Source organism: Plodia interpunctella, chromosome 12 (assembly GCF_027563975.2).
Source record: "Plodia interpunctella isolate USDA-ARS_2022_Savannah chromosome 12, ilPloInte3.2, whole genome shotgun sequence".
Lineage (NCBI taxonomy): Eukaryota > Metazoa > Arthropoda > Insecta > Lepidoptera > Pyralidae > Plodia > Plodia interpunctella.
The window spans coordinates 8,775,847-8,798,986 of record NC_071305.1 but is presented as its reverse complement, the minus strand read 5'-3'; the positions used below and the strand labels follow the sequence as shown (position 1 = coordinate 8,798,986).

General features: G+C 35.5%; 1 protein-coding gene across 1 annotated transcript in view; it reads left to right on the top strand.

Moving 5' to 3' along the window:
• The first annotated feature begins 2,870 nt into the window (after positions 1-2,870).
• Positions 2,871-23,140, top strand: part of LOC128674068 (uncharacterized) — a 106,050-nt gene continuing 85,780 nt past the window's right edge. Inside the window, exon 1 of the mRNA XM_053752363.2 lies at positions 2,871-2,930. The gene's annotated coding sequence lies outside the window, so the exon portion shown is untranslated. The remainder of the gene's footprint in view (positions 2,931-23,140) is intronic.

Sequence of the window (23,140 nt, the reverse complement as noted above, 5' to 3'; positions counted from 1 at the left end):
CTAGAGGTGTAGCGGGAGCGAGGTGATTATGCTTGACTTTATAAAAATGTACCTACTCTGTGGCTCGACCGCCACAAAGGGGATATCTTACCGCCATGATAGGTGTTGCACCTGGGGACCGCACGGCACGAAACGCATGCACAGTCTAAACCGCGCGGTTTAGGCTCGTTTTAGATTCTGTATTGAGTCCACCGTAGTGCCATCTGTCCGTAGTGTCGTGAATTTTCTACGTGACATAGTCGGCTTTTTGCGTCAGCGGCGTTTCGTATGTGGCGTGATAGATGTCGCCACAGCGGTAGGTCTTGATACCACTTTCCCTTAATTCCGCCACCAACCAGCGCTTGCATTGTAGTATTCTGGTTTGAAGGGTGAGAGAGACAGTGTAATTTCAGGGTAATGATGACGATTACAATTGCAGTGTACTGTAACAAAAAATTAAGCCACAATGTAAGTAACGTAACGCGCGTGTTACATCCCTGGTATTGCAGGCGTATATACGCTGCGGTGATCAGGTACTTCCTATTAGGCGGGGGACATGCCTTGTCTGCTTGGTACCTAGTATTAAAAATAACAGTGTTTTCCTGTTTATAAAAATAGCAGTGTATAAGGCCTACCACATTGCCATTTTTTATGCGGTCTTCGGTCCGGTATTTTATCGGATGTCGGATCCGGGTGTCTGGTACAGTGGACATATACCGCTTTACCCGTGGATAAAAGAAAAATACAAGTACTTTGAGACGGAATATTTACTTTTTCCAGTAAAACTTCATATAAACACACCTTAGCGGAAAATAAGGGATCTTGTATCTAAAGTAAAAAAATAAATATCTAAAGACTAAGTTTAGGTTTACATAAACGGTTAACAACATAAAATTATTGTTTAAATAAACTGTGGTGGTGGTCCAGTGATTAAAATGACCGCCTAATACCGTAATGTACCAGGTTCTAATTCTTCGTACCGATTATTAAATACTAATCATACTAATGTATATGTAATGTAATGTAACTAGTACCTAGTTAGTTATGTCGCCCGCGTGTGAACCTAAAGGTCCCAGGTTTGAATTCTACTCATGCCACATAGGTTTGTATACCAATTGACAATCTGAAATAATCTTATGGAAAACATGACACAATTATAAATATTTATTCGTAGTGACATTCATAAAACTTTAAAACACACGGATAGTTCCGACAGCGTTCTCTGAACGCAAGCCTCCTATGGAGCAGTAACTCAATAAAAACTATATTAAAAGCCTACACCCTCGTCGAAGGGGTGGCAGGATGTTTGGTCAACGTAATTTCCCTTGATAGTAAAGCGAAATAGTGTAACAAATATACACATAATATGGCCTTGATCACATTTTATTTATTATTACTTTGTATTTTCTAATTTTTAATATTTTGTAAAAAGTAATGTAGGTAGGAATGTAGGTAAATTCTGATACTAATTGTAAATAAAATTCTGAACTATTGCAGAATAATGGATAGAAGTACTGGTCTATAGAATGAAATTTGGATGGACTGAGAATGGGCTATTGCAAAGAGTTTGGTCACCTGCCATAATCATGATAACTGACTAAAGTGACATTACCACAGCACAGATTAGTTATTATAAAGTCACTATCTGACTTTCAACTGATTTTCAATCAAATTTTAACTGATATTCAATGTTATCTTTGTTGAAATTTGAAAATATGTAATGACAGCGCGACCGCAGTGGTCGAAACGCTCTGAGATTCCACCCACTTGCGATGCATGCTTAGTGCTTAGTGCGGGCCGTTGAGTTTTGTGCATTTTATGATTACTTATAATCCTTTGTAAATGTTATAATCTAAAATCTGAAACCAGTTACTAACTTATATCAAAATCTAAGAAACCATTATCTCTAACAAATTATGTGCTATGGCCTACGCTGATGCTAGACGATACATCCTTATTATTTAAAGTCGATAGAAAAAGTGAAAACTATAACTTTATAAGTAATAGCATGTCGGTAGTGCTTAACTGGTTTACAACCAACAACTTAGCTCTAAATACAGAGAAGAGAACACAAAATGTATTAAATTCTCTCTCTTAAATAACTCGCACAATGTTATACCTTTAACAGTAAACGGTAAAACCTATATAAATATATATATATATATATTTCTTCTCAGCAGTGGTCGTTCCGAAATGCCAGTAGTTTGTAGCTTGTGAGAAATAACTAAAAATATAAAAATTGACGAGAAAAAGTGCCTGTGAAGGTCTAATTTCTGAATAAATGATTTGAATTTGCTACGGTGCTACGCCGTGTGCGTAGTAGTGTCGTAGTTTCGTAGCCATTTTTTAGACTTCACACCGCAAGTACTGCAGTCTTCCTGCAAGCAATCTCATTATAACTTCAGCAATATTTAATAAAATAGGTTCGTGCTTAGCCTCGTTAATATATTACAATTATTATGTACGAATGTGCAAAAGTTTAAAAAATACTGTAAACGTGTTTTTCTTTTGTTGCAAAACATGCTATGATATATTGAATATGCTTTTTATAATAGTTTTGTTTATGTGTTTGTATATTTTATATTTAATAGACGAAGAAATATATATCAGATCATGGTTTTTACCGATACGATTTAGATGTAGGCTATATTCTAGGTAACCTCGTGTTCGTTTTCCGAATGAATAGAGTTAAACACGGCCAAGCAATGTTGACACTTGACAGGGTACATTTCCTTCCTGGCTCGGGTTCATTTTATATAGTTGATTTATATTATGACTTGGTAAGATTCGATGTTTACAATGACGTAACAACATGGCCGATAAATATATAAAAGACAGAATCGCATTTTCGTTTATTTGAAGATGTTAACAGATGCCTAAATGTGAAGTAGTAGAAGTACTTTCATGTTTTAGTTTTTGTGAAAAAAGTGTGTGCACGAGAGCAAAAAAAAGTAATCACTAGATTTTAGATTTGGTCGTCTAAATTTATTTCTAGTATCTATCTATTTACATTTAAATCTATATCGAGCTACTGAAAGTGTTATGTAATCTGTGGCCGAAGTCCCGTAGACTATTCTCGTCTAGAAAGTAAGCCAAAATGGACTTTATTGACTTTCATATAAGGCATAATTCAAGAGTTGAGAAAGTTATGTATTTGGTGCAAATGTTTGCAAATGTTTGCAGACATGATGACGCCACGGCGACAGTTTGTCGTGCCGTGAGAAGAAGTCATTATGTGGGACAAGGATAGATTATATTTTATTAATTAGGTGTTAGAGAGAGACGACGTAATGATGAGTTTTTATGGTAATCGATTGAAGAAAGTTCGTCTGCGTTACCTCACCTATATCTGCCGCCGAACAGCAGTGCTTGCATTGTTGTGTTCCGGTTTGAAGGGCGAGAGAGGCGGTGTGATCACAGGGCACTGTGGCAAAAGATCCTAGGACACAAAGTAGGCAACGCGCCTGTGACACCTCTGGTGTTTCAGGCGTTGATAGGCTGTGGTGACCACTTACCATCAGTTGGGCCGTATGCCTGTTCGCCTGCTTGGTAGTAATATAAAAGGAGTATTGTAAAGTGGATTATTTTGTATCCAAAACGCGTTGGACGACGATAAATTTGAAGTTTTAAATGATGACTGTTTGAATTGTTACGGTAATCATTTTGTTTCTATCAAATCGTACTGTTTTCAATTGGTTGTCAATTAGCGAGTAGCGAAGCCGCGGGCGAAAGCTAGAAACTTATACACAATTTCCAATGTTCAATCCAGAATCTGATACAACAAATCTCACATAGGTACATTCACATATAAATTGAATCTTTAATTCACTCACTGAATGAGCCGAATTAAGGACAAATTATTTAGACATTCGAATGGCTTAATGCATATTATTTTCCTTTTTGTTCTACCGGTGGGTCAAACGATATTTCCCTTATTATCTATGACATTTTAATCCTATATCTTCTCAACCACAGATCGGAGACGGCCACTGAAGCTGGCTTTAATTTATTCATTCCCTTCTCGGTCGGTGTCACGTGAATGTAATATTCATGGTTGTTGTTTGGCTCTTTGTGGCGTCATCTCACCTGAATGCATGAATTATACATGCCTTTCTCCATGACACACCATAGAGATACAATGGCTATCTTAACTTCCTTTGATAATAATAGGTGGAAAAATTACTCTAGCACGTGAATATACTTGAAGAGGTATCCACCACCTCACCATACAAAAGGAACTTAACCTAAAATGGCCATAGACAAAAGTGGAAAACCGTAGAATAAGGCCTATTTCAAAGGGCAAGCTGCAAAAGAAAAAGTAAATAAAGTTTTATCGAAGTGTTAACATTGGAACAGTAAAGACTTTTGTTTACATTACTAATAGTTGGGAAATACAAACAATAGTGTTTATTGCAATCTAGTTATATATTACTATTTTTTCATAAAAATAAATAAATAAATATATTAGGACAAATCACACAGATTGAGCTAGCCCCAAAGTAAGTTCGAGACTTGTGTTATGGGATACAAACTCAACGATACTATATTTTATAACAAATACATATATAGATAAACATCCAAGACCCGGGCCAATCAGAAAAAGATCATTTTCCATCATGACCCGACCGGGGATCGAACCCGGGACCTCTCGGTTCAGTGGCAAGAACCTTACCACTGCGCCACCGAGGTGTCACATTGTTACCTATTACTGCCTATCAATAGCCAAGGCTGTGTCCCACGACATCCACAAAAGCAAATAGGGATCAAACGCAATGCTTGTAATGATAATCCACCACAATACTTAAGTCTAACTTAAGGTTCACCAAAAAAAAAGTGTTTTTTAACCCACGACGCACTGCGTCTATCACTTAAGTGTCCCAAAGGTGGCATTTGCAGACAATGCTCTGTTTTACTTATTGTATCATCAAATGTATTTTTAGGTGCATTGAATACTGTTCAATGCACCTAAAAATACCTACAACAACAAAGAAAAAAATGTATATATTTTTCTATCTTGCACTGCGTCTATCACATAAGGTAAACTGGCAGACAATGCACAGCTTTCAGTTGTACCTATTGTATCATCAAATGTATATTTATGAACTTTAAATAAATAAATATGTTATATATAACAATTCTTTAAAAATCTGCTTAAACAAAATTCATGTAATCGTCGTCAAAGAGAATTGGGCTTGAAATCCCGTAAGCAGAGTAATAAGATTCCTGGAGTCTCAACGCCAGTTGGAAACTCAAACGTCAACTATTACGTTTCTCAATGAGAAATTCCGTCCATTCTGTTTTGTTCCCGATTCGGATCGCTATTCAGCTTGTTTGACGAAATAGTTTAGATTAAGACATAATAGTAGGTAGGTACTAAGGGGCGTGTGGTTCCGCCCTAGAATAGGGCGCACAGTACCCTAAAATAGTACAGGCCTTAACGGCTGATAGGTAACAATAGCATTTCCAAAGAGGGTTGACGTCAGGCGGCCGGCCGGTTGTACAATCATAGCCAAATCTTCCAAATAGAAATGGCGATTGTTTATACGCTAACCCCGGGCGTCACAGATGCGAATAAGTTTCGCCTGTCCCACTGTTCATAAAATCCTACTTTCAGTACCTGTCCCGATGTTTGTCTGTCTGTAATCAAATCTTACAAGTTCAAAAGTGAAACCCAGGTCGCTTCAGTTAACAAGGCAATGCATTACTATAATAAGCTTGGTATGGGCTCCCAACGCGAGAACTCCTCGACGGTTCACTGCACAGGCATTATTTTTTTTTTTTTCCAACACGATCTCTATGACGATAATAAAAGCTTGTGGCAAAAATTTCATTTTTGAAAAATAGTTGTTCCCAGATTTTGTTCTGGTAGATAATCAATTAACTACTATGTTCCTTGACCCAACTAACCTTTAAAGGTGGGCCATGTTAACAAAGTTAATCCAATGGAGAAAGCCTCGGTATTCGGCTTGTTAACAAAAGTTTATATACCGCTAAGCAATCACCCTTAATACCAAATGGTAAAGTCGAAAACCTAACGACATTTTTGAGTTTGCTAAGTCAGCGTCTAAAGCTAATTTGGCTTTATGAAGCCACCCTTATTACCGAAGACTTAAGTTGAAAATCGGGTGACAGATGTAACACATCGGTCGCTAATGAATTAGTTTAGTGACTTGTAGCTAGAAGCCTCGAGGGTTGTCACAGTTACGATGTAAGATTTACTTTAAAATCTAAACGTATATTATATTCTATGTCGTCTCCAGGCATTGGGTATACAAGTATGAAATGGCCTGTGAGGTGTTTCATTATTTATTTATAAAGTCACTCACTGCACTAAGAGTTGCCCAAGGCGTGACAAAAATATACATTAATTATTATATGACAAATAATTTCAATTCAATTCGTTTATTTCGTGAACACAGGTTACATAATAGGTATAAAACATTGGAATGAGCTTCTCTATGTCCCGCCATAAGGCATACGAAATTTTTGTCATAGGTTTTACAACTGAAGTTACATAATATTTATACTATAATTTATTCTATAAAGTGTCTACATAATTTATCTAATTGTCAGTTAGGTATACATTAAAAGATCAAATACTTAATTAAATTAATTGAAATTGTCATTTAGATATTCAGTAGATTTCAGTAATTTATACACGCACACAAAAATCGTCTCAAATTATCATGGAATATATCCACGCAAGGTAGTTGAGCAGTCACGGCGTTGAGAAGCGATACCTTCGGCCTGGTTAGTGGGCGCGTGCCTCACGGTACACGAGTATTATAAATTCAGTGCGTAAGCTTTCTATAATTTTTTTTTAATTACCAAGAATTTATTTAAGATTGCTGTACGTACGAACATTCTCTCTGTCTCGAGTCCACGTGCTACACATGCAGCGTAGCAATGTCATCTACGTGCAAATCTCTTGTATAGTATAGTCGTTCGCATATAGTCTACTTTTCATTGTTGTGTGAAGTAGAATTTTGTATAAAAAAAATCCTCACAATCTTCGGTCAATTGGCAACCCTAGAGACATAGTCCTTCTTCGGAGATTAAAGGGGTGTGTGCACAAAGTTCCGAGGGTAGCCGAGCGATAGAAATGGATCTTATGTGGAGCTAATTGGGGATTAGGCCGCTTTGTAAATGACGAAATATGGCGTGACATTCTTAAACTCAGTGTTTTACATAACTGAGTTAAGTTTTGATTGCGTCTAGCCGCGCTTTCGCATGAATCGTTAACCACAAAAAATACTTTTTTTTTCTTTAATTGGATTTTGAAATTTCATCCCACTTCTGATACTCCCTCATCTTTTCTTAATTGTTCAAATCTACGAAAACCACTCGTATGTAAAATGGTTCATGCTTTAATTGCCTGTTATATAAACTGTGCTCATCTACATCACTGATCATTACGATCGGTGCAACACACAAGTTTTTTTGAAACAAAATCCCTATTTCATTTTGATCCACTAATTAGGATCTAATGGTAGATTAAGGTATCGGAATTAAAGATTTTTTTGAAATCCACTTTTGCATTTTAATACTTTGCCGCTCAATTATGACACCGGATCAGTTCTACTCTGAACCTATATCTGTAGATCTGCACCGCTGTCCTAATTGAGCGACAAATCGAGGCGAGTGAAATGTATGGATGGGTGTACTTTTATTTCTGGTATATTGTCGCCGTACTAACTCAAAAACACAAAACACCGCGTTGTGCAGCATTCCGTCACTCGGATAGGTCCTAAAACAAACCCAATGTTTAACCTACAAATAAGAGAGCCTCACCAAATGCAGGTCTAGCTGTGTTTGCGTTTAATTTAACTCGATTCTTGTTCGGAAACTCCTATAGAGTTAGTAAACAGTTAGATTATGTCCCATATAATATATATATATATATATATATATATATATATAGCTAGCTCACCGTCTTTAAGAAGAAGCGGAAGAAGAAGCAGTTGCTCTCAGACCAGTACTTATTGAAATGAAGCTAGAAAAAATCAAAGTAAAAGTAAAATATAGAAAAAATCAAAGTAAATATAGTAATCATAAAATAAACTTTAATATTACCAATAAATAACATTTAAATAACCTGGCCGCTCAGATAAATTACTCAAAAAGGCACATTCTTATACAACATTATTAATTTAATCTTAGATATTCAATATTCCCCGGGCACTGCGGGAATTGGCAAACATTGAGTGGAAATCGGAAACAATTTCCCGTCTAAGGAAATGGGAAAACTCGAGGTTTTTTTCTTCCCGAGCGGAGCCAATCTCGACTGGAGCTAAGACGTGCCTATTTTGAAACAGGTCAAGGTATTGAAGTGAAAATAAATATTTTGTACTATTTTTGGGATGCCTGTGATAATTTAGGTTTATCTTTTTCACTCTCTCTCTCTTTCGTCTGCGCGTATTAACGCTTTTTTGTCAACAATAACGCGTGGATTCGCTTTTCTACATTCTCTTCTTTAGTTTTCGGTACTAATTTTTAGACCATTGGCACGCATGTCATTCTCGACGTCATTAAGGGTAAGTTGCACCGTAAACTTTAACGTGCGCAGAAAATGCGCCATTTTGACTAAACGTCAGCGGTAAAGTCAATGTCAAATTAGACAGTGCAAGTCACCCTAAAACGTCATTACGTTTTGATTGTTATATAACCTGTGTTTTGTTCTTCAGCGCACCTACCATATAGATTACGAAACTAATTTCATCTATAATATAGATGTACATCAAAATTAAAAATTGTACGGAATTCGGAGAAAGTAACAGTTTGAACTTTACCTAGTCAAAACTAAGACTGGTATCAAATTTTGTTTCAAAGTACATATTAATAAAAAGAATTGTAAAGCAGTGTCTTGTCTACTGAAGATAATTCGAGAATGAGGTATGGAGAATAGTTCGTCATCATTATCTGCAGGCCCCCGTGACCCGCTCACCCCATGGATCTAGGCTTCCATCCGTCTACGCCAAACATCTTGGACCTGGGCCATCCTTCTCCAGTTATTGTTAGCAATTTCCTTTACATAGTCGACCCAACCAGCTGTCGGATGTCCTACGCTATGTTTTCTATCTCTATGTGATACCTCTATCACTTAGTTACAGCTTTACTCCACCTTCCATCGTTCCTTCTAGACAGGTGCCAGGTGAATAATTAGTGCGCAGCAACGTGTCAACATCAATGAGCTTTGGGGGACTTTGATGAGGGAATAAAATAAGATAAAATGTGTAAAAAAAGGTAATTTCGAAAAATCTTCGTAAATTTTTATTGACATGAACCGGTTTTATCTAAAATCTTGGGTCTTGTCAATTCGAATCAAACAAATTCGATGAAGCTGCGTCTTCGTTCGATCGGAAATTGGGATCTGGGTTAAAATTACAATATTTGAATATATTTTATTATAATGGATGTGCAAATAATGTTTATACTCGCAGATAATAAAGAATGAACCAAAATTAAATAATAGTATTTGATCATTTAAAAGTGCATTTTCAAGGATTTTTTATGAATAGTTACATAATAAAATTAATAGTCAAACAAAATTTCTCTTAGCACAATGTATGAAGAATCGAAAGGCGCGACAAAATGCAGGCCACACAGTTCACGGTTGACACGCTGGTGCCAGTTCCCATTCAGTAAGTATTTGCGCATCAACATGCATTAGTATTCAGTCTACGAAGCAAAATATTGTAGAGAGGGGGGGGGGGTACATCGTTATCTACGAGAGAGCTACGTGACCCGACCACACAGGCTGTAGGACATGTAGCTTTTAGTATTCTAGATCAATTCACCAAATTTATATTCCCGCGAAAATATGTCAGAAATAGCGATAGCCGAATAATGTCGCCGAGCTAAGGTTAGATCGGACTTGAATATGTTAACTTTCCTTCTTTCCTTTAAGACATTCCGTTGGAACTAGGTGATAGAAAGATTGAAACTGATTTTTTCTCTAATCTATCGACATTTGTTCTTTTGTTTTTCGCCTTTGCCACAGTAGGTAACACTCAGGAAAACTTAGGTGGCACATGTCTTGACGAGAAGCGCCAAATGAACATGCACTATCCTTACAAACATCCCTACAATATTGAGCTTAATAATTAAATATATATATACGGACAAGGCACACAGATTAAGCCCCAAGGTACGTTCGAGACTTGTGTTATGTAATACTAAATTTGAAATAGATCACTTTCCGTTTTGACCTAACCGGAGCAGTGAAAATTGTGGATTCTTTGGGAAAGTGGTGATGAACCTTTTTCTCACATGCTTTCTGTCTGTCTTTTTGTCTAAATTAAACTGCCATTGGTTTGTTAGCACATTTTATTATCTATATTTCCGAAAATAATATTGTGGCAAGCACAAACCGTGTGATTTTTCCCAACGCAAAAAGGGAGTAGGTATTATACTGAACTCTGTTGTCTTTTAAAGTACGATTGATTTTTCAAATAAAAAAAAACAATAAGTAGTTTCTTATTACACAGATCATTAATAAACCTGTGGATATATTTTTTTACTGACGTTAAACGCATAAAGATCCCCTTTCAAATATTTGTCCTAAAACTGCGTTAAAACTGTCATTGTGACGTCATTAAAGGCAAAAGTGGGACATTAACGGGACTTACGACCTCAATAAAAGGGAATTTGTCTAAAGAGATAATGTCGGGATTAAAGACGTTCAGTTCCCGTAAATTAGGAATGGCATGTTAAGTTAACGACTGTGAGTATTCTCAAATGAAGAGTTTTACTGCTGGGGATTAAATTCAGGTTTATTTCAATGATTTCACATGACATATTGCCACAGTTCAAACAAGATATGCAGTACCTAGTCTAAAACCCGTGGTATTGATGAGACAGCAGACAGCATCTATATATATATATATTCAGACAGTAAGCACTAGTCTAAAAATGTATATTGTGTACTAAATCTAGTTATTGGCCATGTAAAATGACTCTAGTCGATTTTTGGCTACCACGGGATGGCTTGCACCCTAGCTAGTGTGGGACCAACTGTCCGTAAGCAAAGGTGTGTGTATTACAAAATAAATTCATTTAATCGTCCATAATGTTTTTCTGTCTAGATTTTCTGTTCTGCGTCATTCTACGGAATAGCTGAACTTATATTGTAAATGTAATCTCAGAAAACTCATAGGTATTTTTTTTATAACGAAATTAATCAATTAATCAAATTAAAAATATTATTTAAGCCAGGAACCTAGCTAAAAAAGCAACGCGTTTTCCCCAATTTCCAACCAATATACAAAGGAAAAAACACGTGAAAAGCAATTTGTTTACTAACAAACAAATGAATGAACGAATTGTTTACATTGTGTGTCAGTGGAGGGCGCTTGAGTGTGATCAATGGGAATATAAACTGATGCATAATTTATTTCACGTTTTTATCAATCAATGAGTACACATATTTGCCAAACTCAGATGAAGAGTTAATTGAAAATTATATTATTATGAGAGTGCTTATTACGTGGGAATATTAAACTATATTATTTGTAGCTTTGGAACACATCGTATCGCTATAACGCTAGAAGGGGATATGGAGCGATCCTATTATAAGGCGGGACCACACGCGACAGAAGGATTCATAATAACCATGGACCTCCAATTGCTACGATCCATACTCATCAAGGATAACCACCAAGTTTCAAATATTAGTCATATTATGTCCTAAGATGATATTGAACAATCCAGACATGCGTCGCCAAGACGTCGCGGCGCCCTGGCGCCACTCCCGGTACATACGTCGCTCGATAGGATAAACCTACAGATAAACAGATTCACGCTTAGTCATAGGTTATACAAACGTATTTATACTTATGCTTAGTTTACGACACGTTTTGAGTTATTTACTGGTGGCAGTGAAAGAGCACTTCTCATTTACCATCACTAAATATGAAATGAACAAGAATTTAAATGGAGCCATAAAATCCTTGATTAAAAAAAAATCATTTAATAATTCTACTAATCACTGCTTTTATTACGAAATAAATTTTCGCCCTGAATTTTTTGTAGTTGCAACACTACATAAGCCGCGGAGCCACCAAGTTGAGATCCCAACTACTGACTTCTCCAGTCAACTTTTTTAATATTTCACGTTATGACCACGTGGCTCAAGGAGTATTACGAATAGTTCTGTACTCTAATATTATGAGCAATAACTTTTTAAAAAATGGCTACTATTTTATGAAGCTTATACGAAACTAGCAGCCAGCTGGCTTTGCATTGCCTTGCAACATGCACGATATTGTGCACCAATGCAAAGGTTGGGTTGCTATTGATTAAATAAATAAATAAAAAATAAGGATCATTCCTCAAAAAAAAAATCATTCAACAACTTTATTTAAGCTGTTTACCAAAATTAAAAATCACGAAAAAACAAGTTAAGCAGTTTACATAAAGTACATTGTCAAAAAGTCCGTATACTTTTTGACAATGTAATACTACTAATGTAATTTGACTTTTTGAAAATATATAATGATTGTGATAGTAAAAAAAAATAGATTTTTTAAAAGATACATGATTATTTTACGAGATCTAGCTGAACAGTTTCCCCTGGCAGCGCCCGTTCACGAGTTGACGTATTGGTCAGCCATCGCGAAGATCAATCACAATAATTGAGGGAGCGCTTCAAGCGATTTGTGAATTGTAAAATGTAAGAACTCGAATGTCTTCGAGTTTGTTGCGTCTGGTAATGTACAGACTTGTCCGAAAGGATATTGATGTTTATTATGATTATTGATTGATATTGATGAAACGGATATTGATTTGTTAATATGTTATTATACATTACTCGTTTTTCATGAAGTACAACACACGCGCATCTCGTCGTGCAGCATTCCGTCGCTCACCTAGACCCTATAAGCAACAGCTAACAAATTAGTGGATTTATCGCGAAACCCGCGAAAGCACTTTAGGTAACTCACTACAAGCCGTACGTTTTGTATTAGTTACGATACGGTAAGTGATTGTTGAATTGTTTGTATGTTTGGGAATTATTTTTATTTATTTATATAATTACTATTAAATACTTACTAACTATTGCCAGCTGTTTCGCCCGTGCGAAAGCGGAATAAACATGATTCGCATAGAACCTTTTACCGACCCATTATCGCAATTTAGGGGTTGATTTGTGAAAAAAAAGCAACTTATGTTTGAACGTTGGTTATTAACTACATGCATGCCAAGCCATTTTATCAAAATCGGTCCAAAGGTTTATTTATAACTACTATTCGTTTGTCTGTCTGTCTGACAAACTTTCGAATTTATAATAATAGTATGAAAGTTTGTTTGAAATAACTTCATTGCATGACAAAACACAAAGACACGAGAAACGGAAAAACAGTATTGGGTTCTTTAGGTTATCAATATGAATAAACAATCAATCATACTCAATATCAAATATCTTTTCGTGATGTCGTCAAGGACGATATGCGTGCCAATGGTCTGACAACTAGGGATGCCGACGACCGTGTGAAGTGGAGACGAAAACATAGGAAACCGGATTCTGGACTCCGACGCTCAACGGCCGTGGAAGGAACCGGGAATACACTCAGATGAGAAAGATCACATATTTTGGCTACGCCTATCCTTTATTAGATACAATAACATTTTGTTGGACTGTCTGAGCTCATGAGAACAGTTTTGCCAAGATAATAATTTATAGGAGTTTCTGCCGCTGAATATGTGATATCGTATGTATATGTCTGGTTTTAGGTATGTATGTTAATTAGCAATTAAATCAAGCCGCGAACAATGTGGTGTGGCGAAGCGACATCAAAGGGCTTTGATGTTGCAGGATTTAAATACATACATCTAATACAAGTTGTAGGTAATCGATATCTGGGTTCAGCCGAACTGTAGTGCTTACTTTGTAGAATGACCTTCAGTGTAATTACAATGTCCTAGGCCCTAGAATCAGCAACGAGCGAGTGTTCCACTAGTCAATAGGCTACGGTGACCACTTCCCATCAGATAGACTGTATTGGCCGTATTGCTCGCTTAGGTTGTAGTTTAAAGTAAGTAAAGTGGTAAAATTCCCTGGAGGAAGTACTGTTCTGTAAGCGAAGTCACGGGCAAAAGCTAGTAATGTAATAAATTAACAAGGTAAAACAAACCAAGCGAATTAAAGTTTCAACATGACGGCGCGTCACGAGCCGACATTTTGCATGTTACGTCCATAGATATAATACGAGTTCTTACATGTCACTTAATAAATTTAATTTACAGGAGTATCGTATCACAGTATCACTATCATCACTACACGTCCTAATCCTAATATCATAAATGCGAAAGTAAGTTTGGTTGGTACCTCTTCACGCTTTATCTACTCAATCAATCTACTTCGAAGTGCGGAGATGGACATAGGGTAACTTTCATTCCGATAAAATAAATGTTCCCGTAGGAAAATCTCCCGGGGAAATTCTGTTACAATTCATTTTACCTCCCAGCTTTTTCACATTACTTCCTACTAATATAATAAATGCGAAAGTTTGTGTGGATGTATGTGTGTATTTTTGTTTGTTACTCTTTAATACAAATCTAATGGATGGATTATTATGAAATTTGGTACACGGGTAGAATATGACCTGGAATAACACATAGTGTACTTTTATCCCGGAATTCCCACGGGAGCGATACCCCGAGACGCAACTAGTAATTGCAGGCATTTCCTTCTACTTATTTTATATCAAAGTTATATCAAAGTCAAAAGGCAGAGTGTGATCCATAGGTCGGTAATACGAACTGCTGCGTTCCCGGATTTAATTAAATTAATTACCTTGTTTCTTTAGTACTTCCCGGAAAATTAATTATAACGGTAATTTATAAAGTAATTGTTTGAAACTCCGGGTGATTCCGTGTTATGTAATATTTACTAGCTTTTGCCAGCGGCTTCCCCCGCTATTTTTTATGTGCTCATAAAATAATTTATTTTCTGTACCGCAATGTTGAACATTAGGATTCAATTGGAAAAAATTCTGTATGTTATGTATTGAAATTGCGCCACTTTTATCGATGCCTTCAACGTAATTCATAAACGCTCAATATAAGTATATCATTAGCGCGCTCTTCATTTAGCCAGAACCAGAATCGATTAGGCAGGTTTCATAAATACGTGTATTGCTATCATTGAACTGAAATTATTGGAAAAGTGTTTCTTAGTGCACTGCATAAAATAACGACAAATCATAAAAAATCAATACAACAGTCCGTCTCATCGGACACGTCATCCGAGAACAAGCCGGATCAATGTCTGTGTTTTATATTTAAACTAGTTTTTGCCCGCGGCTTCGCCCGCGTGAATTTCCCACTGGCGCATTTATTTTTCCAGGATGAAAGGTAACCCTATGTCCTTCTTCGTACTTCAAACAATATGTATGCGAAATTTTAAGAAGATTGGTTGATTCATTTCAATAAAATTTATTTCGATGTTTTTCCAAAGTCTAGATATTTCTTATACTTTTCGAATGTGTTAATTACTAACACTTGTGTCAGATTTTATTCAAGTCGCCTAAAGGCATCCGACATGACTTTCATGACGACCTACACCGCGTCTATATAGCGCGTATGTATTATTACATTAGATAATGACATAACCGTACATAGATTCATTGAAGAAACAAATTTCCATGGACATTTGAAACTTTATAGAAAAAAATACGTAATGTAAGAAATGACTTCCAAAATAACCATATTTATAATTAAAAGCAATTTTTATTTTCTCAATTTTGGTATTCTAATAAAACGCTCGGCGTTCGGTTGATTTTCGCAAAATCTTCCTAAACTTTTACAGCATATAGTGGTTGTACGATCCCAGCAGTTTACCTTAATTGCCTCACACGATCCCGAACCCCGACTGCGGTGGGATCCGGGATTTCTGGAGCCGCTTATTTTCCCCTGTGATAAATTATAGCTGCTTGTTTTCCTTTTTGTAAACGGAAAAACGAAATATTGAACAAGTACTCTTTGTTAAACAATAATATTTTTTTATGAACACAAACTTTAGTTAATTATAGGTTTAATAAACTACATAAGTTTACACGGTTCAGTCGACAGCACATCAACCTTCCCTAATGCATTGCAAATTAGCCACTATTACCGCGCCATAGAGGTTCATGCAGGATAACTTGATGTGCCGTTGACTGTACTATACTAGTGATACTCTCAGAACATACATTCATTAATCCATATTCACTAACATTATAAATGGAAAATGTCAAATCTAGATGACATTTGGAGGCTACGGTAAGATAATAACTAGGTTTTGCCCGCATCTTCGCCCGCGTGAATTTCTCAGCGAAAGCGGGACAGGCATGATTTTGATACAAACTTTCGCCCCCCCCCCCCCCATTATAATTAATTAGAGGGTTGAACAAGTAGCCTGTGTTTGAACGAGGGTCTTTAACTACATGCATACTAAATTTATAAAAAAAATATTTACTTTTTTGCCAAATTTTATCTCAGTCTTATTTGTAGGTTTAACCAATCCTCCCTTCAAGGGTTACTTTGAATCAATCGATAAGCAACGTGGAACGATACTGCCCATACACTAGTAACACATCTCTCTGACGACCACTCTACTGAAAACATTATGTCTGCTCCATTAAACTAAAGAACGGTGGTGGCTCAGTGGATATTTGGGTAAGCCTAGGTATGTCCGAAAAGGGGCAGGTTCAAATTCCAGTCGTAGCTGTATACTTACCTTTGTATTTGTAGATCAATCTATCAATATAAAACCAGCAGGAACCATGGAAATTTCGTGACAAAATTATTATTCATTATTCCACACGTTACGAGTTACGACGAATCGTCGTACAAGTTTCATTTCGTGTTAAAATATAGCTCAGGTTAAGACTAAATCTGGTACGTTAAGGTGTGATTGTTTATTTTTGTCGCCACATATTATTGACAAGGTCGGGCGAGCATGTAAACATTAGTTCAATCAAATGACTCATTTTAGCGTTTTTTCGGTTTCTTCCTCAGCCTTTGTGGATCGTAGCCCAGAGTCCGCTTTCCTACTTTTTCGTCTCCACTTCGTACGGTCGCGTCGTCGGCACTTCTAGTTGTCAGATCATTGGCACGCGTATCATCCTGGTTGAATTATATTTACAATATTAGTTAAATCAACTATCCGAACAGTCAATTTTAATATGAAAAAATAACACGAACCTATAAGTACGTAGAACCTAATACCCTTATTCAGTTCTACGTATCAATCGATAAAAAAATAAAATACAAAACAATTTTAAAATTAAGCCTAGTCGAATGAACTGGCGTTGGCAAAGGAATCGCTGATTGAGTACTGTTGCGGCCAAAGCCTGGCAACACAAGGAATGGAGGCGCCGCGACGGATTTCCGTCGCTCGTCATCTTATACTAACTTACATCTTGTACGCACCATTGCCCAAAGAATAAATTCTAACCTACAAACTCAGCGCCTTATAAATACAGTCCAGTCACAACCTATATTCAGGCCTCTGCGCCAACAAATACCAAAATTCGGTTTCGCGTATACAGACATAGTATACCTAAGTAACAGTATCTACAGTTAATTAATTTCAATCGTACCGTTATTATATAAGTTTTATTGCCAGTAACTTGATATGCAGTTCGCTGTACTCTTGGCTGTATTACTGTATAAATTGTAATTGATTATGTGGTGATTTAAAATTGCATTGCCAGACTTAAATTCGTAATGAATTATTGAAAAACCATTATCTACAATGGGAAAACAAAACGTTATTTGAATTGAGGAGTTTCGAGAGTAGACCTCTCGAATAAAAGTTACTCGAATTTGAATCTTAAAGAGTACCACAAGCGTTCATATTCCATTGTCGCCGCACATTAAAATGACGCACGAAAAATCCCCTCCACGGGTCCGCGATCGTACCTAATCTTTGCAATAGTGCTTCTCTGGTATCGATTGAACAGAAATTGGTATTCAAGTAATGTTTATTTATTTCAGCGAATGGTCCATTGTTGACATCGATCAATATGTGGAATGGTTCCGGTTTGGACGGAATAGAAAGTGCCTTTTTAGGCACTAGACCGCTTCCATATTTTTGTAGATGAACCTAAAAGAACAGAATAGGAATAGAAAAGATATTTTTAATATTATGTTTGAAATTTATTTTTTAATACGGTTGCCTCAATTATATTGGATTATATTTTTAGATTATATTCTTGGAGGAATGGGTATAGATATTTTGCTATAAGGTTTTTTTCGCCAGATAAAAGTACAACAATTTTATAATTTTGAAGATAATCATATATTTTTTAGTCCTGAGGTTTGTCCTTATATTATGATGAGTTTACAACAGCACTAAATCTACATCTAAATGATGAAAATGTGAAAACCGTTACCCTGTTCTGTTGTTTCCGTACGCTTAGCAGATTCATTATACTGAACCAGTATACCGATGCATGAAATGATATTTTCATTGCTTGTTTTGCAAGTGAATGTGGCTGAATTGTATAATAATTTGACTATATTTTACCTTGTGCTCTGTTAACCACTTACCATGGATATGTTGCATCTACTTTAAGATACGGCATCATCTTTTGGGGAAACGCCACAGGAGTAGACAAAGTATTTAAAGCTCAAAAGAAGTGTATACGTTCAATGTGTGGGATACGAATACCTGAATCATGCCAGCCCCATTTTAGATCATTAAAGATTCTACCCTTACCGTCACTGTATTTGTATGAACTAGCAGTATTTGTTAAAACAAATTTAAATCGTTTTGAACATATGTCCTCTATTCGCAATAATGACAAACTGAGTCATATACCACACAAGACAGCAATGTTCAGTTCGAGTATATTAGGTATGAGTACAAAGGTATATAATAAGATACCGAAAGACATTAGAAGCCTCAATATAATAATATTTAAAAAGAAACTTTACCAGTGGCTGTGTGACAAGAGCTATTATTCGTTATCGGACTTTATGAATGAAAACAATTGAATTTCACCACTACCGACATAATAATTAATTCTATTTATTTCATTGACATCATAATATTATAATTAATATAATTTAAACAAATGTGTGGTCATTTTTCCTAAACGTGTTGGATGATTTATATAATTTTAATTTATATTATTTTAATTTAATTTTCTAATAGATATTGATTGACTTTGTAATATTTTTAATTTTTAATGTAATTTTGCATACCTCCGCAAGAGGTAAAATGTATCAGGGACATAATATAATCTGTATCATCTTACTGTACCTACATTTTTTTTTGCAAATAAATATTTTGATTGATTGATTGACCTTAGCTAGAATATACACTATAAACATTATAATGTCTTTTTCTTACAGTTTTTCCCGAAGCTTAACTGGTAGACAATGCTTTGAAGAAATAAATAAATTACATCGAATCGCTCAATAAGGTTTTTGAAATTCAAAGATATATATAAAAAAGAAAAGATAAATAAAGGAATAAGTTACCATTAACAATTCCTGATTCCAGATTCTTAACAAAGAGGTGACTTCAGATCAACATTGTTAAATTATTAATTAAATCGACAGAACAAAGGCTCCAAAGTTTTCCTGTGCAAACAAGGAATCAATAAGCTCGTTACACAAAATCGAGCACTCGACTCGATGATTCAATTATCGAGAGCAACGTCACAAGATTTATTGCCGCCCACAGATATCGAAGAGTCTAGATATCACACATGAGTTTTCTAATCTAGAATTATTTTTTCCTCGGTGATTAGGGTTGTCTCACGTTACGAAATAATAAAAAAATGCGACTAGTAATAAAATACCTATCATTAGCTAACAAAATACCAATTAAAAAAGTCTTGAAATTAAAAGAAAAATAAATTTACATACACATAGTTAACCGAACCTCAAGCTACAGTATCTCGTCTTTATCCGTTACGGGGTAGACAGAGCCAAGAGTTGCATAAGAGACGAATTTGCAATGATTTCAATAGAGTAATGTACATTTAAACAATTTTTGGAACATGTTATGTTAATTAATTTGAAAATAATTGAGTCAGCTTGAAACACATTTTGAAGGAAACTCACACACAAATGTAAATTGTATATTTCGTTTAAAATATCTAAGAGAGAATAGAAACGGACAGACATTAAGTGACTTTGCTTGTATTGATTAGCCTTTTGTCACAAATTTTAATGGCTGAGGTCCGGAATCTACCTTTTCAAAATGTCCTTCGATGGTGTCAGAATGTCCCTTTCTGATGTCTTTCAAATAAATGTTCCGTACCGACTTTAGGGACATTTGGGGAAAGATAAATTAAGGACCTCATTTGTTTTAATTAACTAAATTGTCATTCGTAAATCTAATGTTTTTTCTCACGTAAAGACTAAACTTTGATTGATTTATTTATTTATTTTTTATAACTTTAATATTGTTTATAAATACGAAAGTCTGGATGTGACATCCATGAGTCTCATCACTCTGATTGACATATCCACGTATTTAGCGAATTGAAACGAAAAATAACACACACGCCTCTGATGAAATCCCCTCTAATCTCTGGGGCTTCGGTTTAATTTCCCTCTGTTTCCCTTTGTTTTAATCTCCAAAACTGGGATTAATGACGGCAATACCGGAATCCTCTGAGACCATTCATAAATTTGATAATTTGTTTTTCAATTCGCACTGACGGAATTATTTTGAAGTTGCTTTTTTTAATTAAATTTATTAGATTTTTGTTTTTATCAGTAGAGTTAAATGTTTTGATTTATATTGCCTAGGTATTTCTTTTATATATATATTCAAGTTTATAAAATTCAATTTTTGTATTCCATTTATCGATAATACTATGACCGACCGCACCTAGATCTATCCTGAGATAAATACGATACACTCATCTCGGTCTAGCCGAAATGATGAAGGAATGGAATGCTAAACCTAGGATTAATGAAACGTAAATTAAAGTAAAGTAACCTATTTAGCGTCGTATATTTGTATTGAGTAGCTCACTGAGACCGGCTACTCCGGTCAAAAGCATCCGTAATTTCTTACACATGTGTTTTTGTTTTTTTTTCAAAAAAGTATGTAGACAACTACTAGTGGCACGTCCTGGCTTCGCACGTGTAAAAACATAATAAATTATACTCCTAAACCTTCATCAGGGATCACACTATTTATTGGTGAAAACCGCATGAAAATCCATACATCAGTTTTTGAGTTTCGAACAGACAAACAGACACGGCAGTGGGGTTTGTTTTATAATACGTAAGTATTAATTCTTTAAAAAATATAGTCCTCTCTTTCATTTGTTTCCGAACAAATTGATAAAGACACGGAATATGTATCGTGGAATATTCTCGTAAAAACAAACGAAGCGGGATATTGGCCCAATAAGGAGAAACCTTCGGAGACAGAAACCAATTGCGGGAAAGGAAAATAAACAGAGATTGAATTACCCTCCTCGGAACTAAAAATAAGGAATATATTCTAAGAATTGCATGTAGGAAATGTAAAGATTATTCCTTAGTCTTAAAAAGAAACTGCAATACCCTTATTAACAAAAACGTTGTTCTCTGATTAGCCTCGGAATAGTTATTCTTTGTATTGTCTAGTTCTTTCAATGTCAAATATTGAAAATAGAGAGAGAGGGACAACACATAAAGCGGTATAAATAATATATAACTGTTGTAAAATCTTTCTCTTTCACATAATCGCATGTTTCTGTTTTCATTCTTAACTATTTTGCCGCGAAGCACGCGGCCAGCGTAATTAATTAATTTTGAAAATTCAGCTGTGACTTTACAACAGGTTGCCAGATTAACGATAACCTTCTTTGGGAATGCTATTGATGCCCATTAGCTGCTAAGGCCTTCCCTTTCATTCGACATCCAAGGAAGAATATGGAGAGGTGGCGCAATCCTGCAGGAGTATTTTTATTTAAAATATTTCAGTCAAAATATTGAGACGATCTCGACGTCATTGGCCCTAGGGAGCGAGTTAGCAAACTGTGCGCGGTTGCAAATTCTATGAAATTGAATCTCAATTTTGTGAAATATATTTCGCTTTATTGGTAAAATATATCTTTCGACGTAACTATACCAAAGTTTGCGTCAGAAAATATCGTACCAACTTCTTCGTGATAGATGCTGGTCCCAGCAGCGATCCATTTTCAATTTAATTAAAAATATTTTTTTAAATTACGTAAATCCAAATTATGTGCAAAACACGTGTAAACTGATACATAAAATCTTAAAATACTAATCAACATGCCTTACCATAGATATAGTTACAGTCGCTGCCATTTTTTTTAAATATACCTATCGCCTGTATTTTGTCTCACTGCTGGGCAAGGCCTCGTTCTGTCTTCCAAAGTCCTCTATCCTGAGTCATACATACTTAAAAAAATATATATAAACACGATTCACTCATTTCAGATTTAAAAAATCACTTTAAATATACCTATAGCCTATATTTTGTCTCACTGCTGGGCAAGGCCTCGTTCTGTCTTCCAAAGGCCTCTATCCTGAGTCATACATACTTAAAAAAATATATATAAACACGATTCACTCATTTCAGATTTAAAAAATCACGATGGCGTCAAAAATCGCGTCTTACCCCCAGGCTAACACCGTGCGATCACTAACCTAATCATCTAAACCCGCATGTAATATTCATCCGAATATATCGCACCTACATAACTCTGAGGAAACTCTATGGAGCATATTTGGGAAATTTATCTTTATCCTTAGCATAAATAAAAATAACGAACACCGTTTATTTGGTGAAAATATAGGAAAATGATACACGAATCATCCGCGCCAGAAAATATACAAACAAATATGCGGCGCGGTATCCTATTCATGATCAAATTCAGATCGTTGCATACAAGAATTGCATGTTATGTTTTTTTTTTTTAATAAGTAGATAAGCTTCTAGCCAGCTTTGTCTAGTCCTAAGATAGAGAAGAAAAGAGAAGAGAAGAAGAATATATCTACTTTCTTACGGAAAATCTAATTAATGTTAATCTGACTCAAAACATAAATTGTAAATGGGACGGAGTATAATTATTATATCCTTCGTCGACTAGTTTTTTTTTTTTTTAATTTTGTGTTCTCGAAATAATTTTATCGTTCAGTTCGGGCCTGGTGCCTGAACAATTTATTTCAATATTAACAAAACGATGGGTAATAT